Genomic DNA, 14,023 nt, shown 5'->3' with positions numbered 1-14,023 from the left:
GAAGTGAGACATCAAAAGACTATAAATACCCAAGGAAACAAGGAACTTCACTAGACACAGGTGATACTAATTGGCAACCAAAGGAAACAAACTCCAACAAAGGAAGTAAGCAAGTAAGTAAGTGAAAATATAAACAATAGGGAAAAATACAAACTAAAAGTCCTTTGGAACATGGACCAAACATGATAATTAAAGCCTTAAATTGATAGTCATATCTCATTCTCCCAATCATGCATTGCTAGAAGTCATAAAGTCATAAATTACCAGCTAACTAGCAAGAAACATTGCTTCATGAACTTGCCAGTGTTGACTTTTGCTCATATTATTGTTTGGTGAGAATTAAATTTGGACACTGTGTGTAGAACAACTTATCATTAACAAAGAATGTACAACCTGGTATACATGACAACATAAATCTGCAATGTGAACAAACAAGCAAAAAGAGAACAAGACACGATATTAAACGTGTGAATGATTGTGATATATCAAGCAACAGAAGTACTAGCAGCTATGGAAAGTTTATCTGGTGTCTTTTGGTGGTGGGATTAGGAATCCCTGGGGTTCAGCCAAGTTTAAAGTGAACACAAACATGTTAAACATTAATGCCTACTGGGCCTGGCAAGAGTTGACATGTCTGGCTGATTTTAAATGGTCTATGTGTGTATAAATCCAAGGATATACTGACCCTTGCCAACCAGTGTCTTCACTTATCAAATGCAAATGTTATGGCAAATCTGGGATTTCTGGACTCAGATACATCAGTGAATCAATTTGAATGGTTATAGGTGCACTAGTTCAACTAGTAACCCTGTTGTTAACCACCTCAAGGAGATATAAAATGGATTGAAGACCATCTCAGTTTATAAACAGGCAAGCTACCTTAAGGCTATTCACAAAGGCTATCCTAGTGAATCACTGTCACCACACTCACCAGCCACTTTATTAGGTACTGTACACCTTGCTAGTACTGGGTTGGACCCCCCTTTGCCTTCAGAATTGCCTAAAGGAATTCTCCATGGCATAGATTCAACAAGGTGCTGGAAACATTCCTCAGAGAATTTGGTCCATATTGACATGAAAACATCATGCAGTTGCTGCAGATTTGTCAGTTGAACATCCATGATGTGAATTTCCCATTCCACCTCATCCCAAAGGTGCTCTATTGGACTGAGATCTGGTAACCATTGAGGCCATTTGAGTTTAGTGAGCTCATTGTCATTTTCAAGAAACCAGTTTGAGATGATTTGAGCTTTGTGACATCCTGTTGGAAGTAGCCATCTCAAGATGGGTCCACTGTGGTCATAAAGGCATAGACATGGTCTGCGACAATACTCATGAAGGCTGTGATGTTTAAATTATGCTCAATTAATACTAAGGGGCCAAAAATATGCCAAAAAAATATCCCCCACACCATTACACCACCACCACAAACCTGGCAGGATGAATCCATGCTTTCATGTTGATTACGACAAATTCTGACTCTACCATCCAATGAGATGTTGAGACTCATTAGAACAGGCAACCTTTTTCCAGTCTTCTCTTGTCTGGTTTTGGTAAGCGTGTGTGAGTATGGTTTTCAGGTACTCTTTACACCTCTGCCGGTGGGTGTAGATATGATTCTTGTTAGAAAATAATAACATGATTAATTACAACCTTAACTGATTGGTAACATAAATAGTGCAGAATTGTAATGATTTCTGATGGTTTTGTATTAATACTATTTCAAAATCCTAAAAGATTTTTTTTTTTTCAAGGTTTAAATTAGACTTTGAATAATCAATTTCAAATGTGATCCTACTGAACTCCACTGTATTTATGTGTGAATGTTGTGTTTTATGCATTGTGATTTGGACCACTGAGGAACATTGAGGACTGTGTATACCAAGTTTAATTCTCACATTTTAAGTAAGTAATAAGGTACTCGAGGCATGCTGTATTGCAAATAAGTCACAGCTGAAGGCTTGTATCAAACATGGACAAACTCAACTTTTGGGTTACAAATTTAATTTAAAAATGTGACTCAACAGCTGGGTAAGTCCATATTTGATCCATAGTTGGGTTGAAACAACCTGGCATTTTTTTTTAGAGTGTATGAAGCTCAAATAAAAACAGAGAATAGGAACTGTTCTCATCTGCTGTGTCAGTTTTTTTTATTTATTTTTTTTATTGCGCATATATAATATTTTTTTCACACACATACACATGCTTATTTCTGAGCATGAGAAAACGTCTGTTTATTTGACAGTGCAAAGGGCGTGGCCTCAAAATTAAAGGTGAATAAAAAATGTGACTCAACAGCTGGGTAAGTCCATATTTGATCCATAGTTGGGTTGAAACAACCTGGCATTTTTTTTAGAGTGTATGAAGCTCAAATAAAAACAGAGAATAGGAACTGTTCTCATCTGCTATGTCAGTTTTTTTTATTTATTTTTTTTTATTGCTCATATATAATATTTTTTTCACACACATACATATGCTTATCTCTGGGCATGAGAAAACGTCTGTTTATTTGACAGTGCAAAGGGCGTGGCCTCAAAATTAAAGGTGAATAATGCAACATAACGCCACTCACAATTCATTACCTAAGTAATAAACAATTAATTTTTGCTGAAATGCATAATACATGGAACACTTTTAACACTACATTGAGTGTTTGTGTTGCTAAATGTGGTTGTTGAGGGAGTTGCGCAGTGATACACAGAACCGTTGGGTGAAGCAGTCATAGCTGTTTATCATGAATAAAACTCAACTATTGACCAGTCAGAATCAAGGACTGGAACTAACCATTTTATCATAGTATTTATAGCTCCTAACAGGCTTTGGGAATGATTATCTGAAAATGTACACTGATATGCAGGTGCGACGGACGTTAAATTAAATGCATACACCTCTTTTGCTATTGTTGCCGTAGGCTGCAGACCCCTGTCGTAGCATATCACAGTGTGTTTATTTCTGTGCCCTTCTCTCATCTACTTCCCCAGTACCTTTTCATTTCCCTGTAGGTGGCACCTGAACTAAGACAGCACCCCTGTCCTCAGCACGACTCCTTTTCCCAGACTTCAGTGGAAAAGACCTTAATGTGCAGCCAGCATGCCAGATGTGCTGTGATTAACACCTCTGATGAAGGTGTCAAACATCCTGCAGTGTTCCAGCAGGGTTACAAGCCAACTGCTCACTCTGAAAACATCATGTGGACCTTTGAAAGGTTTTTCTTTATATTGTTTCCACCCCCTGGTCACCATCCATCTGGATTCACTGCAGTTTGCATTCCAGGTGTGCATGACACCCTGATCTGAATGCTCCACAGGGCATCTTCCCATCTGAATACGACTCACACCACTGTCAGGAATGTGTTCTACAGCTTTTCCAGCACCTTCAAATTCATTCTGCTTTTGTGAGTGCGACCTCATGGCAATGCATGGTGTGCCTGTAACTATGGAAACAGATGGACAATCGCCTGATACCTGGGACCTCTGGTGGGGGAATTGTGAATCTCTGTTATTATTATAATTTTTTTATTTCCTCCCTCTGCACGTCACTGATTAAATGATTGATTGGTTTAGTCATTTTCGAGCTCATCACAAGCAAATATGGGCTGGATCAGAGCATTGTGTCAAGGACTTCCTATCTATTGTCAAGGGAATAATGCTAAAAATAGCCTGCTGATTCCAGCCAATTAAAACTCAGAGAGCAGACTGGAGGTCTAGAGATCATAAACAGAAGCACATTGCAACATGTAAAAATGTTAATGAAGCATCTTGTAAAAAATGTTAAAGAATTATAAGAGCACATTTTTAAACATTCATGGCTTAAATAAATCACTTCAATATTCTTATTTTCCAGCTAATATTTTAATAATTAGTTTTGCTAATATAAAGGGCAAAAAAAACATAAATTCTGTATGTGCTATATACATATAGCATTATTTCCTGCATCTCATCTGTTGCCCCAGTATCACCAAATGCCATTTGCTTTGTATAATAACATATACAGCTACAATTAGATTTGTTTTTTAGACGATATCAAAAAGTTTCACGCTCGAATGCATGTAAAGGGAACAACTGACATGGAGAAGAAAGAGTGAAAATTATGTATTTCTTAACATGTATTGCATTAAAATAAAGTAACAAGAGGAATGTCACCCAGCGTAATGCAGTAAAAGGGCAGTTTTTTTTTTCATTAGAAATGTACTCAAATTAAAGTAAAAGTACCCATTTCACAAATTTTCCACAAATTTAATCAAGTAGCGGAGTAAATGTACTTCATTACCCACCTCTGATTACAGTACAACAAGAAAAAGAAGAAAGCTAAAGTCAATGCATATGCACGCATATTTAGCTTTTAAATGTATTGTCTTTTTTTAAAATAAAGGTATTGTGTTTATTTATTTATTTACATTTAGATGGCTGGAAAATGCTGCAAAACTTTCATCAGGCTCAGGTACACCAAATATTAAGAATGAATCCCAAAAATCCATCATTTCCAGCATAACGAATGAACAATCTGAAAATCAAAGAAAGCATTTGATCAAGGTCCTGGTATTTTACATTACATCTCCCAACTTGCCGCAGGCTAACCTTCATACCTAATGCATCAAAAAAGCTCCTCAAACAGATTCTCTCAGATGTTCCGGAGCTTTCCATGCCTCCTTGCCTCCTCCATGCCTCATGAAGCATCTCTACTACTCCAAAACATCAAAAATCAGCTTTGCTTTTACGATGCTCATGTGATGTTGATGTTTTTCTATTAGCTTTGGATTTCACCCCGGTGGCTAATTTTTTCGCATCGTCAGATTTTTGACTGTTGTTATTATGCTTTCCTGTTCAGCAGCAGCCCAAAAGATCTATCAGGAGCTGGCAATCTCCCTTTGTTTATGTTTCTAATGAAATGGCTGTCCTTGCAGGATGCCTGTGCATGAAAACTTTATCAGTGCTTTGCATGCTGATTGGGACCAGCAGTGTTTGTGTTATCAGGACAGACATCTGGATAAAGCATTCAGCCAATCTCTTCAGGAACATGTGGAGATAACCGTCCTAACTGATGAAAACTTGTTACATGAAGATATATTTGGTTCAAAAGTTCATTGTTGGTTTTCGTCCCTATATGCAAACTGATTGACAACAATGTTTGGTGCTGCTCTGATCCTTCAAAGCTGCATTACGACTGGGGAGAGATGGCATATTTTAGTACAGCTTTTATACAGGACTCAATGTTTGCACAGAATTTGCACAATATAAAATATATTTATCTCAGAAAAATGGTACAACAGCTGTCACTGGGGCAATACCATTCCAGAAGGTAGTATTATGCACCATTTAGGTACTAATATGCCCCCATAGGGGTAAATACGATACTAAGATGTACCTAAAGAGTACCGTCCCAGTCACAGTTGTTGTACCATTTCTGTGTAATTATATCTTGCTCAGTGTGCCCAGTTTGTCTGCACAATGAAGACAAACTTACCTTTACAAGTGAGTAAAGGTAAATTAATTAATGATTTTAGCTTACTGGGCTTATTAGAATTAAGTAGTTCCAATAAGACCAATTAACAAAACTTAATTGAACTTAAAATCTTATTTAAGTCACTTATTAATCACTTATTAATCTTATTAATAAGTCACTTATTTTGAATTTTGTAAAAAAAATATATATATTTTTTAATCAATATATCAGGTTGCATTTTACTGATTACTATCTCAATTAAAATTCATATCAATACCGGTTTCATAGTTTTATCACCAGATTCTATCAGACAGTAGTAAATTGATTTCAAATAACTCAATAACTGTAAATAAACAACAGATAAAGTGGCAGCAACAAATATCTCATTGTTTCAGTTTCTCTAGAGTATATTTCGTTTGTCATTTCAAACCACAGAAAATGATAGCGCTGCATAGGTGGGTCAGTTATCCGATTTACGGTCAGATCTATTAATTTAAATCATTTCTTCTCAACAAACTGGTCAAAACGATTCTTAAAGTCGTATCAATGAGTCACATATCAAATCACTCAAAAGAGAAGAGCCTCAGATTGGTATCCACTGGAAAATCTGAACATAAGAGACTGAACATAAATTTTCAGCTTTACATTTGCTGCTGATTAGGTTTATGTGTGGTAAGATTTGTTAATGTGACAGAAGTCTCTCTCTATCCTGCAGAACTGTTTGTGAACACTAAATCTGCTAAATATTTCCATTGTACCAAGATGTCATCTGTTTAATATGAGCTTCTTTCAAGCTGTTAATCTATTATGGCTAGATGCACTCATAAAAAAGTCAAACAATGTTTGTTGAATAGACACACTGCATAACATACTGCATCTCCCCAACAATAATTTACATACTGTAGACCTACATAAATGTATTGAAAAAAAAACTGTTTTATTATATGTTTTATAATAAAATAACAGTATTATTTTGGAAGACAAAATAAAAAAAAAATACTGTAAAATAAAATTGAATTTGCAATATTTGTGTTTAAATTGATGTTTAGATATATAATGTTAAAATATGTAGAAGTATAATATAAATTCAGTATTTAATGATTCACTTTGTAGAATCACAGTAAATGAAATACAAAATGTAATTTTTAAATGCTTAAATATGTATACTGATTAACAGCAGAAAAGTTTTTTTTTATTGTTTTATTTTATATTTAATTGCATTAAAATACAAGATTTCAGATTTTGGTGAAACAGGTAGATGAAGAAAGATATTGTGCTGTTTAGCTGAGGGGGTTGTGGTTGTTACAGTCATGTTCCTTTAGTTTCATTATCATGGACTTTTAGTTTGTTTCACATCACGTTCCTGCACACCTGTTCCAGTGCCACCCTTTAGTTCATGTTATCACTGTGTATTTAAGTTCCTCTGTGTTCACGCCTCAGTTGTCCGGTACTGTTTGTGCTACACACACTGTTTTGCATCTTGGTTTACTATTTGGATTACCTTCTGTTGTTTTCTTTAAAAAACTGTGTTGTTTTATTGACTTATTTACTGGATTTGTCTTCATCATCTGTTACGAGTCTTGGGACTATACATTACAGTGGTATTTTTTCCCCTTTTTCTTTTTAGCTTGTATTTTCCAGCACAGTTTTATATTGTCTTCCACAACACCTGGGGGCCCTGCATGGTTCTGATAATATATGAGGACTAACATTACAATGCCTTTTAATTCAGAATCTTAATTATACAGTGTATTATTAAGTAAAACCAAAACATATCACAAAAGGTCTCTACCAGAAGTGACAGTGCAATATAACAGATGATGAGATAAAGAGTCGCTGCTTTCGAAACCGCATACTTCCCTACTATATTGTAGGCAAAAGTGAATGAATAAGTATGTGTGAATCCTCAGTATTCATAAAAGAGTACGCAAGAATTACCTGGATGGTGTACTAATTTTTGTGTGTATACTAATGTTGCGTCCGAATACAAAAAGAAAACAATACATGAAAAGAGTAGTATGTCCGAAACCTCAGTATTCGTATAAGAGTAGGTGTGAATCTGATGGACAATTTTCTATCCCAGGAGGCCACGCGAGAGGACACGTCATAAAGAAGAAGAGGAGGATATGTCATAATTGAACATGGTGGAGAAGATGGATGAGGGTGTGGAGGAGCCACATTTAAATTCTTGATTAAGTCTGGTTTATTTATTTTTGTATTTCAAACATCATGATTTAAGTATATGAGAAAATATTATGTTTAATTCTTGGATTAACTTGTCATGTGAATTTAATTACTCTTTTATGCGTCACTACGGCGCAGAAGTGCAGACCATAATAGTCAATTAGTGTTGTTTGGGAGGAACAGGTTAGAGGTGGAGAGCAACAGTTTCTTCAATCACGTGCAATCGTATTTCATTTCACGTTATTGGAAGTTTTTATTTTGTATTTGCTTGGAAAGTAAACCAGAGATCGTGATTAATAAACCACGGGGTTTTGTTTGTTACAACCACATCTTTGTGCGTGCTTTTATGGACATTGTGTATCGGGGAGACTCCTCCGCTAACCTCAAGGGGCTAAATAAAGTTCCTCTTCAGGAACTCGAGCTGCGTCGGAAACGCTAGGGGAACGCCTTCTGTGACCACGCTCTGAATAACATGTGAAATCAGTCCAATAGCTGAGCGGGACGTCACGGGCGGGTGAAAAGTCTTCAGGAGACAGAAGATAAGGAAAGCCAAAGGCCCAGATGGTGTCTCTCCAGCCTGCCTCAAAGCCTGTGCTGTCCAGTTATCATCCATCTTCACATTGATCTTCAACAGATCACTGGAGCTGTGTGAAGTCCCCTCCTGGAAACCCTTTAAACACTCCACCATCATCCCTGTACCCAAGACACCAAAAATCACAGGATTTAAAGACTACAGTCCTGTTGCTTTAACGTCTGTGGTCATGAAGTCATTTGAGAGACTTGTGTTGGCATACTTGAAGGACACCACTGGATCCTTACTGGACCCCCTGCAGTTTGCTTACCGAGCAAACAGAACTGTGGATGATGCAGTCAACATGGGACTGCACTACATCCTCCAACATCTGGACAAACCAGGGACTTATGCAAGCATCCTGTTTGTGGACTTCAGCTCTGCTTTCAACACCATCATCCTGGACACCCTTCAGAATAAACTGACACAGCTCTCTGTACCCACCTCCATCTGTCCACTGACAGGCAGCAGCTAGTGAGGCTGGGAAAACTCACATCCAACACCCGCACCATCAGCACTGGAGCTCCTCAGGGCTGTGTTCTCTCCCCACTGCTTTTCTCTCTCTACACAAATGACTGCACCTCTAAAGACCCCTCTGTTAAGCTCCTGAAGTTTGCAGATGACACTACAGTCATCAGCCTCATCCAGGACAACGACGAGTCTGCTTACAGATAAGAGGTTGAGCAGCTGACTGTCTGGTGCAGCCACAACAACCTGGAGCTGAACACGCTCAAAACAGTGGAGATGATAGTGGACTTCAGGAGAAACCCCCCCTGCACTTCCCCACTCACCATAATGAACAGCACTGTGGCTGCAGTGGAGTCATATAAGTTCCTGGAAACCACCATCTCTCAGGACCTGAAGTGGGACACTCACATCGACTCCATCGTGAAAAAGGCCCAGCAGAGGTTGTACTTCCTTCGTCAACTGAAAAAGTTCAACCTGCCACAGGTGCAGATGACACAGTTTTACTCAGCTGTTATTGAGTCGGTTCTCTGCTCTTCTATAACTGTCTGCTTTGGGTCAGCCAGCAAATCAGATATAAGAAGACTGCAACGGACTGTTAGGACAGCAGAAAGGATAATTGATGTGCACCTGCCCGACCTTCAGGACTTGTACAACTCCAGAGTAAAGAAACGGGCAGGAAACATCATCAAAGACCCCTCTCACCCCGGCCACAACCTGTGTGCACTTCTCCCTTCAGGCAGACGGTACAGATCTCTGTGCACTAGAACATCTAGGCATAAAAACAGCTTTCCCCCCCATGCCATCTCCAGCATAAACAACTAACACAGGAATTATGACCTGTGTTCTGTAATTCATGCCTGTAATTCATTCATTCTCCATCTCTAATTATTGCCTCTCTCTCAAGTACTATGTAAATACATATGCATATTTTCTATACAACTGTGTATATATAGAGTAAATAATGCACAAATCTGTACATAAATCTTATTGTTACAGATTCACAGTATTATTTATTAAGTCTTATTTAAATGTTCAGTTCTCATGTCAGATATGTATGTATGTATATATGTATGTATGTATGCATGTATGTACCAAGAGCTTCTTCTTAAAAAAACACAACAAATTCCTCGTGTTTGCACACACTTGGCGAATAAAGCTAATTCTGAAAATTTGCATATACATGGACTTCTCATTTTTGCACCACATTCACACTCAATGGACTCTTTGTTTCCCTCCTTATGGAGCGTACATTACATGACATGGACTGTGGGGCGATTCATGGTAATTGTATAGAAAATATATGATACTGACATTGATGAATGGAATGCGATGTAATTGATCTGTTGAATGCAACATGAAATGATATTTGGTTTGATACAGTATATTGAACATATGTCACGATTGTATCTAGTTATGTGTGTTTTGACTCCATTGAATAGTATGTGTTAGGTAATTGTTCTGCCTTTGGCATTAAGAATTATGGGCCAGGATGTAGGAGCCACATTTAAATTCTTGATTAAGTCTGATTTATTTATTTTTGTATTTCAAACATTATGATTTAAGTATATGAGAAAATATTATGTTTAATTCTTGGATTAACCTGTAAGAATTCAATTACTCCTCTTTTATGCATCACTATGGCACGAAAGTGCAGACCATAATAGTCAATTAGTGTTGTTTGGGAGGAACAGGTTAGAGGTGGAGAGCAACCACATCTCTGTGCGTGCTTTATGGTCATTGTGTATTGGGAGAGACTCCTCCGCTAACCTCAAGGGGCTAAAGAAAGTTTTTAAAGATTAACCGCAACAGTGAGTATTACAAACCAAAAACACGGTTCCTTGTGTTAATATCGCATTTATTGAACTACTGTAGAGTAAACTATTGAACTGTTGAAGGTGTAAAGTATATTTGTGATTTTGCTGTAAAAACACATTTTATTATTTATAGATAACAGGGGAGCTCCAGTAAGCACACGTACGTCTCCAAACTGGATTTACATCAACCATATACATCTTAAAGATGATTACTAAATGTCTATTTATCATCTGACAGGAAAATCTTTGATAAGTATTGCATATGAGCACATCCCAACATGAAATAGACATCTGAGTGAGTGATGTATGTGTGCTATTATGTAGAATTCACTGTTATCAACACTGCTTGCATTAGATGAATGTAAGTAATGTAAATAAACAAATCAACATAAAGTAACTAAACATGAGTTATCTGTTTTATTTGTCCATTAGTACTGCTGATAAATTGAGGAACATTTGTGTTGGAAAAAACACATGAGCCAGTAAACACATCAGCAACTACCTTAAAATGTAAATGTAGTATTGGGCACATAAATCACAGAGGAAACCTGAATCTTGTTTGGATGTTACAGGAACAGATGACACACATGTGTGCTTATCCGGTGCAGAGTATCCGAACGAATGCTGCCATCAAAGGCTTTCAGTTAGTATACTACAGAAATGAATAAAACATCTTCTTAAACCTTAAGTTGTAGTTTATTTTAAATATTGCAATTTCAAACAGAGTTATTACAGCACTTCACTGATTCTTGATTGCTGTGCCTTTGCTGCAGAGCTTTTGTGGTGGAGCAGGACCTGCAAGGCAAGGTGACAGTGCATTTGTGAAAAAAAGGGAAAACCTGAAACTAAAATATAATGTAAGATAATTTTGTTACTTCTAATACAAAAATCAAATGACATTGTGCTGTTAAAATGACTGCTTTTTAATTATATGTGTGCATTTTTTGTAGAATCTAAAATGTCCGCAGACTGGTGTGAGCACTGAGGATGGGGATCCCACAGCAGCATCCTGGAAATGGTCTAGTGCCATGAATGAGAGCCTCCATCACTTCACCTGCCCTTGTTGCCTCATCTGGCCCTGATGTTGCTGTGGTCTCTTCATCCTCAATGAGCCCAGAGCCAGTGACAGCATCTAGAAGAAGACCAAAAGACATTGAGGATGTGATTTTGGTCAAGTTTGTCCTGCTGGTTTCTATTCATACAATATCAGTCAATCGAGCCCCACTTTCAGAAGCTTGAAGCTTGAAGCTTCTGAAAGTGGGGCTCCATTGACTGATATTGTATGTTGGGTGAACTAAACCTTTAAGCCCCCAAATAGAAGTTGTATGAAATGTATGTTTGCATTTATATTCTAGTAGTACCCTGAAGAAATACACTATAAGAAATAAGCTGCTTTACTGAGTATTTGTGCCTGAGACATTTACGATTCTACATTTGGCAGACACTTTTATCCAAAGTGACTTACAGTGCTCTTATTACAGGGACCCCCAGTTCCCCTGGAGCAACCTGGAGTCTTGCTCAAGGACACACTGGTGGTGGCAGCTGTGGAGATCGAACCGAATTGTCCCCATTGAGATCAAACTAATCGTCCCCATTGAGAAGAGCAAGATTTTGAAGCACAGCGCAGCACACAACAACCTCAGTCACAAAGGCAGGGTTCACCCCTAAGGCCTTGAAGAAAATAGAGCACCACAGTGTTTTCAGCAGGCCAAAGGCTCGCTCTACTATGCTTTGTGCACAGGAGTGCTTGTTGTTGAAATGAGCCTGCAAGGGTTCTGGCTCTCTGTATGGGCTGATGAGGCAGATGGGTGCTCTCAGGAAACAATAGCCTCGATGTCCCTTTCCTATCCATGATCAGATTCCAATCTGACTGCAGCAATGAGGGACGTGATGGAAGGCAAAGACAAATGAAGGTGGGCACGGTGGTCAGCTGCTTCATCAGCATAAAGCCACAGAATTGGCAGAGCTGTGTTGAGATGGCAGGAGGATGTGGGGTTCACCGCCTGCAAATACATAATTGTTAGAACAATAAGTTTGAATAAAGTTTTTTTTCAACAAGAAAAAGACGAAAACACGAAGGAGATTTAAGCCACTTTTTCTTGGATGAAAAATGTACGAGTCAAAGGAACGCTCCTGGTTATCTGACAGTGACACCCTTGACCCTACCCTCATTACTCAATTCCACCCTGGTCATCTATTGACTCCTGCCCATCCTCAAAGGGGAGAGTTCATGCTTCCTCCTACCACACGAGGATGCTATCAACTGAATCTTTATTTTTATTTTTTTGGAATTAGACACTTCTCAATTAGAAAAGGCAATGTCAATTTAAATGTAACAAAAGCAAACCTCTATTGCATGTTGCCAGTTTGATTTTTGATTTCACATCTCATAATTTGTGTTCTGCTCACCAAACTTAAAGTAACAGAAGTTATGGCTGACTTGATTTATGTATTGTGACATATTTCAGAGTCAGCTGTAAGGTGAAGGCGAAGTGGTATAGAGATGTAATGTGGTCAAGATCTGCCTTGCACACCTTAGAACATTTGACAACCAATCAGATTCAAGCATTTAACAGCCCCCGTAGTATAATGGCAGTTTATTGTATGAATCTATGTTTTGAAATTGATAAATATTTTGGTAGGGCTTTTACCTGCCTGCCCATTGATGATCCACACCTGCATATTTATTACATATATATTTACATATTTACCATAGTAAAAAGCTATAGTAATAATTAGTATATAAATAAAATAAGAAATATTTTTTCCACTGTGTGGACATGTGGAAGAAAGAATGAGCACTTCTCCTTTGCCGAAATAATCCATCCCTCTCACAGGTGTGGCATATCAAGATGCTGATTAGACAGCATGTTTATTGCACAGGTGTGCCTTAGGCTGGCTACAATAAAAGGCCACTCTAAAATGTACTGTTTTACTGTATTGGGGGGTCCGGGGGGGTCCGGAAACCAGTCAGTATCTGGTGTGACCACCATTTGCCTCACGCAGTGCAACACATCTCCTTCGCATAGAGTTGATCAGGTTGTTGATTGTGACCTGTGGAATGTTGGTCCACTCCTCTTCAATGGCTGTGCGAAGTTGCTGGATATTGGCAGGAACTGGAACACGCTGTCGTATACGCCGATCCAGAGTTAAGTCAGCCTTTTGTGCCTGACTTTTATTTTAAACTTTTGATCTGAGTCTTATCACTGCTATGGATTAGAGTTTTTGCATTGTTATTATTTATTTATTTATTTTTAATTAAACTTCTATTTAACTTTAGTGCTGTGTTTGTCTTCCCTTCTGGTTCCACCACCTGCTCTGTGGATCATGACATAAGAGGCTTTCTCTTGTGCTGGAGACCCAAGTACATCTCCAGATCTTGGCAATCTCTGCATTGCGTGAAGCTGTTTATTTGCTGCCTGAGGAATAAATTTAGTACCAGAGATTGGTATCGTAGAGAGGGCAAGGATTTGGTATCAGTCCAACCCTACAACCCAACCTCAAAAATAATAATAATAAAAAAAGTGTTTGTTTTATTAAGATG

This window comes from Sinocyclocheilus rhinocerous, unplaced genomic scaffold (assembly GCF_001515625.1).
Source record: "Sinocyclocheilus rhinocerous isolate Xijiao unplaced genomic scaffold, SAMN03320098_v1.1 scaffold348, whole genome shotgun sequence".
In the NCBI taxonomy this organism is placed as follows: domain Eukaryota; kingdom Metazoa; phylum Chordata; class Actinopteri; order Cypriniformes; family Cyprinidae; genus Sinocyclocheilus; species Sinocyclocheilus rhinocerous.
This window is presented reverse-complemented; position numbering follows the sequence as displayed.